The sequence below is a fragment of the Delphinapterus leucas genome, chromosome 4, assembly GCF_059928025.1.
Source record: "Delphinapterus leucas isolate spDelLeu-1000000601 "Yukka" chromosome 4, BTC_Dleu_Yukka2, whole genome shotgun sequence".
In the NCBI taxonomy this organism is placed as follows: Eukaryota; Metazoa; Chordata; class Mammalia; order Artiodactyla; family Monodontidae; genus Delphinapterus; species Delphinapterus leucas.
Genome location: NC_143132.1, coordinates 72,360,065 through 72,372,228, shown reverse-complemented (window position 1 = coordinate 72,372,228; position 12,164 = coordinate 72,360,065). Strand labels below are relative to the sequence as shown.

Genomic DNA, 12,164 nt, shown 5'->3' with positions numbered 1-12,164 from the left:
AACTAAAAATGGCATGGAAAGACAAGGTTGGATAATAATTTACTGAACAAAGAATAACAGGACAGATGGAAATTTAAGATAAGTAAAATACGAGACTTAGAAAGATTAAATATGACAATTATTTTTATTGATTAGGTGTAATACAGATCTTTAGCAGTATAGAACTTAAACGTGCATCAATAATATTACACCAAAAACATGATAAAAATCATTAGGATAGAGAGAACATGAAGCCAAGCCACAGAGTGGAAGAAAATATTTGCAAAAGAAGTATCTGATATAAAGATGCTCAGTCTCATACTTCATTAGGGAATTGCAAATGAAAACAGTGAGATAGCACTACACACCTATTAGAATGGCTAAAATCCAAAGCACTAACATCAAATGCTCGTGAGGATTTGAGCAACAGGAACTCTCATTCACTGTTGGTAGGAAAGCAAAATGGTTCAGCCACTTTGAAAGACAGTTTTAGCAGATTCTTTACAAAACTAAATATATTCTTACCATACAATCCAGCAATCATATTCCATGCTATTTACTCATATCAGCTGAAAACTTATGTCCATGAAAAACCCAAATTTGGATGTTTATAGCAGCTTTATTCATAACTGCCAAATGTGGAAGCAACCAAGAAGTCCTTTAGTGGGTAAATGGGTAAACAAACTGTGGTATATCCCAACAATGGGGTATTATTCAGCATAAAAAAGCAATGAGCTATTAAGCCATGAAAAGATATGAAGGAAACTCAAATGCACACTGCTAAGTGAAAGAAGCTGAAAAGGTTACATGTTGTATAATTCCAACTATATGACATTCTGGAGAAGGCGAGACTATGGAGACAGTTAAAGCTTCAGCGGTTATCAGGGATTAGCAAGAAGGGAGGGGTAAATAAGTGGAGCACAGAGAATTTTGGGAGTGAAGAAACTATTCTGAATGATACTATAATGGTGAATACATGTCATTATCCACCATTCGTCCATACCCATACAATGTGTAACATCAAGAGTGAACCCTAATGTAAACTATGAACTTTGATGGGTAATGATGTGTCAACGTTGGTTCATCAATCATAACAAACATACCAAACATTGCAGAATGTTGATGATGCGGGAAGCTGAGGAAGGAGGGAGATCAAGGTATATGGGAAAACTCTGTACTTTTGGCTCAACTTTTCTGTGAACCTAAAATTGTATAAAGTCTATTAATTAAAAAAAAAAGTCATTAGAAATAAAAAAGGACACTCTTTACTTAACAAACACATACTGCATACATACTTGTTCTAAGTTCTGAAGAGAATAATAGCAAAGAGATAAGTGAATGAAAAAATAATTTCAGGGCTTCCCTGGTGGCGCAGTGGTTGAGAGTCTGCCTGCCAATGCAGGGGACACAGGTTCATGCCCCGGTCCGGGAAGATTCCACATGCCGCGGAGTGGCTAGGTCCGTGAGCCATGGCTGCTGAGCCTGCGCGTAAAGAGCCTGTGCTCCGCCACAGGAGAGGCCACAACAGTGAGAGGCCCGCGTACCGCAAAAAAATAAATAAATAAAATAATAATAATGTCAGGTGGAAGTGCTATAAAGAAAAACACAGAGGGGAAAGAAGTTAGATACTGAGCAGGAGCAGATGGAGGCTATTTTAGACAGCTGATCAAGTAAGGCCTCTTTAAAACAGTGACATATGAAAGGAACACAGTATTCAGGGGGAAGGAACAAAAATGTAAAGGCCCCAATGTAAGCACAAGCTTTTCAGAAACAATGCTAACTCTTAGTCTTTGACAGATTAAGATTAAAAACTTAATAAAGGATGTCTTATAATTAATAAAAACCATTAAGGAATAATAAGATAATTTGAATAAAGTTTAACTGACAGATATATGTGTGTATATAAAACTGTATGTGCAAACAGAAAATGTTCTTAAGTTTTCAAAGAACATTTAGCAAATTGGATTATGCTTTAAGTCACAAAAAAACCCTGAATAAACTTAAAAGATATTTTAAAAGAACATAGTCACTGACAATGAAAGAAAATACAGTGAATAGAACTATACCAAACAGTTCCTGAGTCAAAGAGGTAATCAAACTAAAACTGGCAACTATTTGGAAAGCAATGAATATAAGAATATCATTCACAGACACTTTAGAGTGCAGCCAAAGCTGTACTCAGAGGCAAATTAAGAGCATTAAAAATGTTTTCATTTAAGGAAAAAAAGAGAGAACTAAGAATTTACTAAGTTAGAAAAAGTACAGTAAGTCCCCTACATATGAACCTCCAAGTTGTGAACTTTCAAAGATGCGAACATGTGTTCACAGGTCCAACCACGTAAGTTAATTCACATGTCTGGCATACTGTCACATGTGGGCATCCTCTGCAAGTGGTTGTGCTTTTGTATACTTTACTGTACAGTACTGTAGAGTACAGTAGCACAGTATCTTTATTTCAAGCCCAGGATGTCCAGAAGCAAGCGTAAAAGCAGCAGTGATGTAGCTGGTAGTGAACGTCAGGTGTGAGCGAAACTGCAGCTTGCCCTCCATCTCCTATTGCTGACGATCCTTCAGCTCTACCATCTCCCACCTCCTCTCCTTCCTTCAGTCAGTAACTCTTCTTGCCTGTTCACTCAATGCTCGTATGTATGCCAGCTGTTGCACTGTACTACCAAACTTTTCAAGGTACTGTACTGTAAGATTAAAAATATTTTCTTTATTTTTTGCATTTCTTTTTTATGTATTATTTGTGTGAAAAGTATTATAAACCTATTACAGTACAGTACCATATAGCCGATTGTGTTAATTGGGTACCTAGGCTAACTTTGTCGGACTTAGGAACAAACTGGATTTATGAATGTGCTCTTGGAATGGAATGCATTCGTATGTAGGGGACTTACCGTATAACCAAAAAAAAAAACAAAACAGAAAAACCAGAGCAAAATAAAAAGTAGAAATTAGAAAATCAGAGAACAGAATAAATCTCAAAGCTTCTTATTAAAAACCACTAAGTAGATAAACATTTGGCAAATCAAATTAAGAAAAATAATGAAATCACTAATAAAAGGTGGAGATGAACACCACAGATTTTAATTATAAAAAATATTACATACACCCATATAATAATAAATTTGAAAATCTTAAAAAATATAAACTGGGGAAATACAAATTTCTCAAAACTGACTCATGAGTAAGTAAGGATTTCTCCAAACTACAGAAGGAACTACAGAAGTTACCATATGGACTGTGTATTCTTATTAAACTAAAGTTCTATGAGACTCTCTTCTATTCTTTCAATAAATTCTGTACACTTGACTAACAAGAGTGGGGTTTTGATTCCTCATGATATATGCCTTAGGATATATAACCTTTGGGAATGTTATTAGCAAATTTATTTATATACTTTTATCAGTAGTTAAAAGAAAAAGCTTATCATCACCTAAATAAGTTACAAAAACATTTGATAAAATTCGGAAGACACTCCTCTTTTTTACAAGAACAGAATAAATAATAAAAAATTTCTCTCTAAAACCAACAGCTGCATTCATCCTTAAATCGTAAAAATACCAGAGACATTCCAAGACAATTATCACCTCTCTTATATAACTGTGTCTTGGAGATTCTGATCAACGTAATAAAGAGCTAAAATACTAATAAATTTTATAACTATTGGAAAGGAAGCAAAGGTTACTATTATTTTCAGGTAAGACAATGAACCTGAAAAACAAAAGTAAATAAAATTTTACTGAAGTCCAGCAAGATAATAAAAATAATCGTGACCACAAAAATCTAGTTACTTCTAGAGGTACAAACTATTGGGTGTAAGAGATAGGCTCGAGGATATATTATACAACACGAAAAATACAGCCAATGCTTTATAACTGTAAATGGAAAGTAACTTTAAAAACTGTACAAAAAAAAATTTTTAAGGAAAAAGTGAACTTACTACTAAAAAAAAACCTAGATACTTCTGTATACTTATCAGAAATAACGAAACTAAATCAAATTCACAAAAACAAAATTATAATTTAAACAGGAAATGCAAATTAAACTGCATTTTTTATTTGCCTAGCAATAAGCAAATTTAACAATTTCATTAAGAATGATGGCTGTTTCAATGAGGATAGCAACAAAATGAGACTCACAATGCTAGTGATGGTATACACCAAACCTTTCTGAAGGGTAATTTAACACTTGTAAATGCATATACCCTTTCATTCAGTAATTCCACTTCTAAGGAAATATTCTAAAGTAATACTCAGGGATGAATAAAAAGATGTTCATCATAGCATTATTTATATAAAATATTAGAAATAAGTTATACATTCACCAATAGGAGAATAATGAAACTAAGGCATAGGTGTGTGATGGAATGTTAGGCAAACATTAAAAAATCATTTTTAAATAGAATTTTTAAGGAGAAAGAGGGAAACTTGCAAGATTTGAGGGTAAGCTAAAAAAAAGCAAGATAGCAAATTATATAGAATATGATTCCAATTTTAGAAGAGTAAACTATGTACACACACAAATATAAAGAAACATCAAAATATTAACAGCAGTTATCCACAGGTAATGAATTAAGGTTTTTTTTTAAACTTTATTCTTTATCAAACATCTGGTTATATTTTTACCATTATATCTGCCAATGTAACTTTTTACTCTTTAGTAATTTGTTCTTTAGAGCACCTGAAATTGTGTTTAAAAGTTTTACTCCAGGGGCTTCCCTGGTGGCGCAGTGGTTGAGGGTCCGCCTGCTGATGCAGGGAACACGGGTTCATGCCCCGGTCCGGGAAGATCCCACATGCCGCGGAGCAGCTGGGCCCGTGAGCCATGGCCGCTGAACCTGCGCGTCCGGAGCCTGTGCTCCGCAACGGGAGAGGCCACAACAGTGAGAGGCCCACGTACCACAAAAAAAAAAAAAAAAAAAAAAAAAAGTTTTACTCCAACTTTTGTTGTTCATGTGTTTATTATATAACATTATTGCTTCATAAGCCTATAAACTACTAATCTCAAATTAAAAGGAATAGGATTTTTTTTTTCTGGCTGCACCACGTGACATCCAGGATCTTAGTTCCGCGACCAGGGATCAAACCCATGCCTCCTGCAGTGGAAGCAGAGAGTCCTAACCACTGGACCACCAGGGAATTCCTGGAATAGGAATTAATTTTTTAAAAGCTGAGACTGGGCTTCCCTGGTGGCGCAGTGGTTGAGAATCTGCCTGCTAATGTAGCGGACACGGGTTCGAGTCCTGGTCTGGGAAGATCCCACATACCGCGAAGCAACTAGGCCCGTGAGCCACAACTACTGAGCCTGCGCGTCTGGAGCCTGTGCTCCGCAACAAGAGAGGCCGTGATAGTGAGAGGCCCGCGCACCGCGATGAAGAGTGGCCCCCGCTTGCCACAACTAGAGAAAGCCCTCGCACAGAAACGAAGACCCAACACAGCAAAAATAAATAAATAAAATTAATAAACTCCTACCCCCAACATCTTCTTTAAAAAAAAAAAAAAGCTGAGATTAAAACACACCTTGTTCTTATGAAATAAATACGCCTTGTTCTTATGAAATAAATGCAAGATTAAAATAAAACTTTGTATTTTTCCAGAACCTATTAAACATTTACATGAAAAAATATTACCTACAAGGTAATAGCTTGATCAGAAAGATGTTAGGAAGAACTCAGTAATGCAGGTTAAAAGGGCCCTGTATGCATACATGTGTATGTGCATCACTTTTAACCAACACTACTGAGTTCTTTGCACCTCCCTTTTGATTAATTTCAATTGACAACAATTAAGAAATAACTCTCATTTCCAGATGAATAACTCATTCTCTCAGCACACTGCAAATAAAGATTATGGACATGTTAAGAAAACATATAAAAGCAATAAGAATATCTAAGTCATACTGGAAATCAGGAAAGAGTCCCAAAGAAAGCTATACTCAAAAGCTGAAATTTGAAGGATGAGGATGAATTAGGTAGATGACAAGAAATAGGGGCCAAAGGGGGCATTTTCCCCCCTTTTTGGACGTGATGCTTACAATAAAATGATTAAAATATTCCTTTCTGAATCCCTATAATGTGACTAAATTTTACACCAACCTCAAACTTCTGAAATATTGTTACACCTGTATTTTATTTCAGTAGCCAAACTCTTACCCCACCAAGCACCCCCCCCCAAAAATCTGGAAGTATTAAGATTCAAATACAAGTTATTTAAGTACCAGAAGAAAATATAGAAGACTTTTTTGATAAAGATAAAATGTAAAAGATCGTCTTAAACAGAAGGCAAAGTATTAACATCTACTATGTGTAAAGAGCTTCTACAATTCAGTTAGTATAGTCTTTTAGAAAGGCAATTTGCCATCTATCAAAACTTAAAATGCACACTTAAGAATGCTTTTAATTGGAGATACTTGTATACATGTGCATGTGCACAACGGTATAAGGAAATTCATTAGAGCTCCAGTTTTGTTTTTTGGTTTTTTTTTTGCGGTACGCGGGCCTCTCACTGCCGCGGCCCTCTCCCGTTGCAGAGCACAAGCTCCGGACGCGCAGGCTCAGCGGCCATGGCTCACGGGCCCAGCCGCTCCGCGGCATGTGGGATCTTCCCGGACCGGGGCACGAACCCGTGTCCCCTTGCATCGGCAGGCGGGCTCTCAACCGCTGCGCCACCAGGGAAGCCCAAAGCTCCAGTTTTAGTTGCCCAAAAGTGGAAATAACAAATAACCATGAATAATTAAGTAAAGTACAACCATACAATGGAATATCTCATGACTATTAAAAACATGAGGTTTGGCTTCCCTGGTGGTGCAGTGGTTGAGAGCCCGCCTGCCGATGCAAGGGGACACGGGTTCGTGCCCCGGTCCGGGAAGATCCCACATGCCGCGGAGCGGCTGGGCCCGTGAGCCATGGCCGCTGAGCCTGCGCGTCCGGAGCTTGTGCTCTGCAACGGGAGAGGGCCGCGGCAGTGAGAGGCCCGCGTACCGCAAAAAAACAAAAAACAAACAAAAAAAAAAACATGAGGTTTAACTACAAGTACTGAGATGGAAACGAATTCATAATGATCAGATTTTTTTAATTAAAAAAGAAAATCAAGGTAAAACTACATACACACTGTGCTTATTTCTAATTGCATAAAGAAAACAAAATTGTTTACAGTGGGTACCTGTAAGGAATGGGACTAAAAAGTAAGGAAAGTAATTTTCACTTTCTACTCAAAATAACTGACTTGCTTGAACCTTCTGTAATAAGCATGTACTGACTACCTTTGGAATTTAATTTAAAAATAAGGAAAAAAGGCACTATTCTCATCTGTTATGATGGTTATCTCTGGGGGCTAAGTGATTTTTGTATAGTAATTTTTGTCCCATTTCTTAATAGTTTTCACCACTTTCTAAATTTTCTACGAGAAGTATGCCTATTTTAAAATCTGAGAAACATGTATTCAAAAAACCTGTATTTTATTTCAGTGATGAAACTATTTTTTTTCCTGAAAAGTAATTTTTAACAGTTATGGTCTCAGAAACTTGGCCCTGAGATTCCAACCACTTTCAGAAAGCAGTCTTAAATCTACGTTTGGAAGTATAATATTTGCTGTAGAAGCAATTAAATATAAAACCTATTTCAGAATGGAATATTAACTATTAATATTATTAGCATTAATATTAATAACTAACATTTATTAATCACTTAAACACTTCATTTGCTAAGTACTTTTCCCTGCATTATCTCACCTGCTCTAAATAGCCCTATGAAATGTGTATTATATTATTATTAATCCTCATTTTACAGATGAAACAAACAAGCCTGAAAAGAATGTGTATCTTGCCCAGGGTGAAGTGGAAGAGCCAGCATTCAAACCCAGGTCTCCAGCTCCTCACCACTTGTGATACATGGAATGACAAGTACTACTGTACCTCAAAGATAAGAGACTAGACCTCTGAAATCCAGCATGAATGTTCAGACTGACTACTCTTATTCAGGTTAGTGATCCTAAAATGAAGAAGTAGTGAAACTCAATTCTGGTCACAGAAGAAAATAATCAGTATTTCTTCAAGGCAACAGGGGCTATTTTTTTCCATCTCTTTCTGCTTCTACCAAGGTACAAAAAGGATACCAGGGACAACTCAGATTCGCAAGTAACTTAACACCCTCTCTGATTAGTCTGGAATTACCGCTCTAACTAACTGGAAGGGCTTTTGAAAACAAATTGATCAGAACCCCAAAGCCTTAAACACTTGAAAAAGGTGCAGTTTCACACTTTAATCATAAATAGAAAATTCAGAAAGCCAAAAGAAATGTTATACTCAAATATTAGAATAATCAATATTGACAGATTAAACGTAGGAAGAATTTAACAATACCTACCTATTTATTTCATACTTAGCTATTTGAACAAGGTCTCTCTCTTCTAAAAAGAAAAACTAAAAGTTTATCTTTAGCTACCTGAACAAGTTCTAAGTTTTCTCTTTAAAAAAGTACAATTGAAAAGATACACCACTGTTAACCATGTCTACTTGGAAATCGCCCTTTCATAAAGATCAGAGAATCATAGGAACCCCTATTCATTTGTTTAGTAGATAGACTCCAACCACAAACTTACTTTATGAATTTGGGTTTTCAAGGCTAGTATTTAATGTCACAAAGTCTAGAAGAATAACTCTCTCTTTGAATAACTGTAAACCAGAATCGAGGTCCTAAGAGAAGCAGAATACCCAGAACTCTTCCTCAGTAAAACTGTAGAAAGAACTGGCAGAGAAGCTGACATCAACAGACCTAGTTTCACACTCCAACATTTCTAGACCTTAACCCCTTAGGCCAAGAAGACCTCTCATTGAATTAAGGACAACTGACACTACCAAAATGACAGTATTGAAGTGAAAACACAGAATTCACTGAATTTAGGTCAACCTCTTTCACCAAAACCTGAAAGTGGGTTTAAGACCTACATACATTACAGGTCAGAAACATTTTAAGGTTCATTTTTCATAATGTAAATCAGTGTTTCTGGTTAATTAATTACTAGAAAGATTTAAAAGCTAAGGATGAAAGAGTTAACTTAAATCAACACCCTTAATAGGAGAACATGAACAAAGCTTTTCATTTATATATATTTTTTTTTCATACATATATACAAAATATATATAAGTGGTTATGAGTGTGTTTTACAAATGCCACAGAGCTCCTGGCACAGTTGACAAGTTCTAACCTGCTTTAAAAATTACTGTTCACTGCCTTCATCCCAATCTAACTTTATTTAATGTTACTGTTTTGAATAAACCTACAAAAACAAAACCCCCAGAGCAAATTCTTCTACATTTCAATATCCTGCCTACTTACAAGAGCGGAAGAGTCAAACAGAGCAGGGGAAAAAACGTGACGTGCACAACCTTGATCCAAAACACTGCTCGTCGTAGTCTAATTTTAGGCCTAACCATTTTGATTGTCTTTTTACAGCGGTTTAAAAAGAAAACAAAGAACTATAGATCACTTGTAAAATAAAACTGAGATAATTATACCAATGGGAGTTAGCATTATTTATCAAGGAGAAAGAAATCACGCTCGCACTGCCCAGAGAATTCCCATTAAAGATAAGATACAAGGACTGGCAGTACAACTCCACAACGTCTGACGACAATGGCAATTACTTTCTACTCTTCAGTTTTTGGATGACTCTATCTTTAAAGAATTAGTCAAAAGGTTGAGTCCACTGAGGAATATTCGGCAACATATTGTGTATGTTGTCTGAAAGAAAGCCAAACATGGTGAAAGCCAACCTTCACCTAAGTTACCTAAAGAAGCAAATATTCACCTCCTGGCTGAAGATCAAACAGGAATCACGAGAAGATCCGAAAGTTCTGTTCTTAAGTGGAGGCCCTCAAACCCTCGGAAAACTATTCGTTTCTACTAACGCGGAATATGGAAAGATCACAGATTGCAGTTTAGAAAACAGTAAAGGGACCCTAGACAATATGCCTAAGCAAAGAAACTGGGATGACCAGAGAAACAGCAAGGAGGAGCTAGGATTCTGTAAGAGACGAAAAAATCGAGGAATAAAACCCGCAACGTTTTGTACAACACAAAAGTAAATGGAGAAAAGGAGGGTGGAAACGCGATGGAAGGGAGATCAACAGAGGACAGACTGTGGCGCGACAGGGTTCAGGGCAGGGCCGGGTCCAGGAAGAGTTAGACCTCACCAGCCCAGCAAGCTTCCCATTTCAGAGCACAGTCGGGGAAGAAAACAGCCGGAGGGCGCAGACAATGAGCCACCGCCCCAAGAGTTGCGGCTCCAGGCACGCAGGTGGCGGCTTCCCAGCCCCACGCGGGGCAGGTTATCTGCCCCGGGCCGCTCGCGCCGGCCAGGCCGCGGAGAAAGAAGGAAGGAGAGCGACGGCCCGCGTCCCGGCCTGTCTGCACACTTACCCCAAGCGAGGAAAGATCCCCGCCCCAGCGAGGAGCCTCCGGCCGAGCTCCCGGCGGGCTCAGGAGCCGCCCCGAGCAAGCGCGCGACGCGGGGCGGGGAGGGGAGGGAAAGGGAAGCGGGGCGGGAAGAGGAACCGCGCTGGAGCGCAGCTGCTGTTATTGCTAGGCCGGGCGGCAGCCGAGCCCTGCGGGCGCCGGGAAGGGAGTGCAGGGAGCCTTCGGCAATGGCGACGGCCCAGGCCAGAGGGGAAGCGGAACAACCGCCGCCGCTGCGCGTGGCCACAACCCTGGGGGAGGGCTACGGCGCAGAGCGGGGAGGGGTGGGGCCGAAGCCAGGAGTTCCACGGGGTGGAGACGGGCACCGCCTCCCAGTGGGCGGGCTCACGCGGGGCCTGCTGGGAGTTGTAGTTTGGAGATGTGTACCACTTATCTCCGCCACCCCCACCCCCACCCGCCTTTTTTGGGTATTCTTTATATTGAGAGACACCGCCACTTCCTCATGTAATTCAGCATTGCCTCCAGTCAGGTCTGTGGCCAACCAAAGATGCTGAAAGACGATTCCTGTTATATGAACCTGCTCTAGGATACGTGTTCCTGGGAATTCATCCACTATCCATTTTGCTTTTTACCTACAGCTCTTAATATACTTTGGTGCTAAATTAAGCCCCACCTCCTTGCAAATTAAGGCCTCTATGTTTTATCCATGGAGGAGTTCATTAATGTATTCACTAATTCTACAAGTATTTCAGTGTCTAACATGTACCAGACACTGCTGGGTATCAGGGATACAAGGGTGAATACAAGTCACTTTGTCTTTGTGGAACTTACAAATATGAAAACACAATAATTAAAATAGTGATATCTGGTATGAGGGAAAAACTAGGATGATTACTTTGGATAAGGTGGCCAGGGAAGGCATCTTTAATGAGGTGACATTTAAGCTGAGAACAGAAAGAGAGAGCCATGAGAAGCTCCCAGACAGAAGGAGGAAGAAAAGAACTTGCTAAGGTCAGTTAAGAAGGCCTGTGTAACTGCAGTTTAGTGCAAGAAGAGTAGCATAGTGGGAGAAAACAAGATTCAGGTCAGGAAGGATCTTAAATGACAGGTAAGGATGTTGGACTTTATTCCAGGAAGTTATTAAAGAGTTGTAAGGACTTTATTCCAAGAAGTTATTAAAGAGTTGTAAGTAAGGAAGTGATGTTACCTGGTTTACACTTTAAGATCACTAGAGGGCTTCCCTGGTGGCACAGTGGTTAAGAATCTGCCTGCCAATGCAAGGGACACAGGTTTGAGCCCTGGCCAGAGAAGATCCCACATGCCGTGGAGCAACTAAGCTCGTGCTCCACAACTACTGAGCCTGTGGTCTACAGCCCACAAGCCACAACTACTGAGCCCACATGCCACAGCTACTGAAGCCTGCAAGCCTAGAGCCTGTGCTCTGCAACAAGAGAAGCCACGACAATGAGAAGCCCGCGCACTGCAACGAAGCGTAGCCCCCACTCACCGCAACTAGAGAAAGCCCACGCACAGCTACAAAGACCCAACACAGGCAAAAATAAATAAATAAATAAATATATTAAAAAAATAAAAAGGATCTCTAGATTGCTACATGGAGAATGGAGTACTGAGATGCAAGAATAGAAGGGAATGAACTAGGGAGGCATTAATCATGACTGATGCTAGAGCAATAGCTGTGGAAGTGGAGATAGGTAGTAGCCAGATTGTTCTTATTGATAGATGTAGAGCAAAAAACTCAATTGAT

At 39.0% G+C, this 12,164-nt stretch overlaps 1 protein-coding gene across 5 annotated transcripts in view; it reads right to left on the bottom strand.

The window, feature by feature from the left end:
* The window catches only part of PAK2 (p21 (RAC1) activated kinase 2), a 95,594-nt gene that overhangs the window by 74,771 nt on the left and 8,659 nt on the right, over positions 1 to 12,164 (bottom strand). For 2 of the 5 annotated variants that reach the window (XR_002643880.3, XM_022568633.3), the window contains exon 1: positions 10,403 to 10,834. The exons of 2 other annotated variants lie outside the window; for them this stretch is intronic. The gene's annotated coding sequence lies outside the window, so the exon portion shown is untranslated. Of the gene's footprint in view, positions 1 to 9,791; positions 10,164 to 10,402; positions 10,835 to 12,164 lie in introns of those variants that run through there. One more of the 5 variants, XM_089910016.1, reaches the window with a different exon arrangement.